Source organism: Corythoichthys intestinalis, chromosome 15, assembly GCF_030265065.1.
Source record: "Corythoichthys intestinalis isolate RoL2023-P3 chromosome 15, ASM3026506v1, whole genome shotgun sequence".
In the NCBI taxonomy this organism is placed as follows: Eukaryota; Metazoa; Chordata; class Actinopteri; order Syngnathiformes; family Syngnathidae; genus Corythoichthys; species Corythoichthys intestinalis.
In genome coordinates, this window is record NC_080409.1 from 5429883 (window position 1) to 5433574 (window position 3692).

Here is a 3692-nt window from a genome sequence, read left to right on the forward strand (position 1 = left end):
CCCTGGTAACTAAACCTGACTTCTGCTTTAGGAAACCTGACTACTGCCTAGCCCTTATCTGTGCTGCTGCCGTCTTGTCACCTGCCCTGCTGGTCCTGTCAATAAACTTGTGAGAATGTGACCAACTTGTGATCCTCCTCTGTCGGGTCTGGGACACTGTCCCCATAACTGGAAATACAACCAGCTCACTATAGCACAATCATATTTAGTGTCGGCATTCACTGTATTTCACGTTGTTGTTTGTGCTTCTCTCTCTCTTTTTTCTTCGGTCCCCCAATAACCCATTCCTGTTCGCTGCTTTTTCATAATATGTGGTAGACTGTCATGTGATATATTAAAAATGTTCAAACCAATCGGACACACACACAGATTTCCATTCTCCGTGTCAATCAGCTGAACAGGACAGGTATTTGAAAAAAATAAATAAATAAAAATTAAGGCACTAGAAGCATTAGTCTTTTAAAATATATTTATATGAGCGTTCTTTTGAAAAAATACATTTGTTTAAAATAAATTTCTTGTACTAGATTTTGAATTTTGCAGGACTGATTTTGGTACGCACTTGGTTGCAAGCAATATTATCTGTCCATACAGTGCTAGCCATTAGTATTGGCACCCCTGCCATTCTGTCAGATAATGATCAATTTCTCCCAGGGAATGATTGCAATTACAAATGCTTTGGTAGTAATATCTTCATTTATTTTGCATGCAATGAAAAAACACAAAAGAGAATGAAAAGAAAATGAAATCATTATCATTTTGCATAAAACTCCAAAAATGGGCCGGACAAAAGTATTGGCACCTTTTAAAAAATCATGTGATGCTTCTCTAATTTGTGTCATTAACAGCACCTGTTACTTACCTGTGGCACATAACAGGTGGTGGCAATCACTTAATCAAACTTGCAGCCAATTAAAATGGATTCAAGTTGACTCAACCTCTGTCCCGTGTCCTGGTGTGTACCAAGGAGAAAAAAAAGAAGACCAAAGAACTGTCTGAGGACTTGAGAAGCAAAATTGTGAGGAAGCATGGGCAATCTCAAGGCTACAAGTCCATCTCCAAAGGCCTGAATGTTCCTGTGTCTACCGTGCGCGGTGTCATCAATAACTGTAAAGCCCAAGGCACTGTGGCTAACCTCCCTAGATGTGGATGAAAAAGAAAAATTGACGAGAGATTTCAACAAAAGATTGTGCGGATGGTGGATAAAGAACCTCGACTAACATCCAAACAAGTTCAAGCGGTCCTGCAGTCCGAGGGTACAACAGTGTCAACCCGTACTATCCGTCGGCGTCTGAATGAAAAAGGACTCTATGGTAGGATACCCAGGAAGACCCCACTTCTGACCCAGAGACATAAAAAAGTCAGGCTGGAGTTGGCCAAAACTTCCATGAAAAGCCAAAAAAAATTTGGAAGAATTTTCTCTGGTCAGATGAGACAAAGTAGAGCTTTTTGGGAGAAGGCATCAACATAGGGTTTACAGGAAAAAAAGGAAAAGAACACTGTCCCCACAGTAAGACATGGCGGAGGTTCCCTGATGTTTTTGGGTTGTTTTGCTACCTCTGGCACTGGACTGCTTGACCGTGTGCATGGCATTATCAAATCTGAAGACTACTAACAAATTTTGCAGCATAATGTTGGGCCCAGTGTGAGAAAGCTGGGTCTCCCTCAGAGGTCATGGGTCTTCCAGCAGGACAATTACACACTAAACACACTTCCAAAAGCACGAGGAGATGGTTTGAGAGAAAGCACTGGAGACTTCTAAAGTGGCCAGCAATGAGTCCAGACCTGAATCCCATAGAACACATGTGGAGAGATCTGAATCAAATCTCAGAGACCTGGAGCAGTTGGCCAAAGAAGAGTGGTCTAAAATACCAGCAGAGCATTGTAAGAATCTCAATGATGGATACCGGAAGCGGTTGTTCGCAGTTATTTTGTCTAAAGGTTTGTGCTTAGGCTGAGGGTGCCAATACTTTTGTCAGACCAATTTTTGGAGGTTTTTTTTGTAAAATTATAATGATTATTTTTTTTTTTTTTCATTCTCTTTTGTGTTTTTTCATTGCAAGCAAAATAAATGAAGATATTACTACCAAAGCATTTGTAATTGCAATCAATATTCTGGGAGAAATGGAGCATTATCTGACAGAATTGCAGGGGTGCCACAGCTTTTGGCCAGCATTGTATATGGTGGCAGTACTAGCAGGGGTGAAAGTGGTTAGACTTTCATGCCGGAACTCCCCGACGTGAAGGTCGCCACTGAGCCAGAAATTAATTTTATTTATTTATTTTTTTCGGGGGCGGTCAAAACTACTGAAATGCAAAGAAAACTGCTTTGGTCAGTTATTTCTATAACACATACAAAATCTGATTTTAAATTCAAAATGGTATTTTTTCAATGATTTGCAAAATAAAAGTTAACAAAAACAGCTATAACCCCAACTTCCATCTCCTAATTTTGATCTTCCCTCATTTCCTCAAATACTAAACGCCAAATCTCAATTTTAACTACTTAAAAACAAAGGATGTATATTAAAATTTAAGATAATGTAAACATTTACTTTTTGTTGTTTTTTAATAATAAAGATATAAGTAACAAACATTCAGAAAAATAAGTACAAATGACATATTATGCAGAGTGAAATGGAATATATTTTGAAGATCGCGCAAACATTGACTTTTTGAAATCATAAGGAAATGAATAAGTAGCCTAACATAATTGAACAAATATCAGTCCAAAGTGCACATTGACAGCTAAGATGCTCTGAACCTCTCCATCAGAGCAAATAAAAGTAAATATGATAAATAAGCCACCTTAACTCTTTCCTTGCTCTTAAACATTTGATCCATTTTCTGTTGTATTGCCCTTTTTTTTCTTTTTTCCTGTTTCAGAAATCATGCACATTTGAACCAATCAGAGCTAACCATCTCTGGTGATCAGATGTCAGTATGTCAGCCAATTGAACGGATAAATGAGTCCAGCCGTTTTGCTTTGGTGCGTGCATTCGCACATTGACGTGACTCGTCATCGTCAGACTCAGATAACTGCAGCAGCTGGGGAAAGCTCCATGCCGTCCGTGGAATAAAATGAATAAATAAATAATACATGGAAACGGATTAAGCTACACAAACACTTTATTATGCTTGTTGTTAACACTTGTGTATGTAAATCTGATGTTCGTAGATTTTTTTCTTTTTGGAGATGAAATGCATGTGTGGCAGCATTTTGACAGTTGCCGTCATATTTTCAGAATCAAAGCACCGCATACCGGAACAGCGTTCCGGGGCTGAATCTTATACCGGAACTGCGTTCCGGTCCTGAATCTTATACCGGAACTACATTCCTGACTGTACCCGCCCACTTTCACCCCTGAGCACTAGCCAAAATGGCATTTCTGTTAGCAGATTAAGGTAAATTAACATTTCTTAAAAGAGAGTCAAGGCGTTATTAGGATTCAAAGGTAGTCATCATTAATAGTAAACAATATAACCTGTAATAATACATTGTCAAGCGTGTTCTTGTTCACATCAGAATAATAGAAATAGTGTAACAACGCCGCAATAATTAGAATAATAGTTATGTGTTATTACTTTTTTGTAAATAAAACGCATTCTTTATTAAGGCATGATAATTCATCTATACCACTAGAGGGCGGTAATAGGCTGAAACGATATTTGATACTACAGAACAAGAAGTT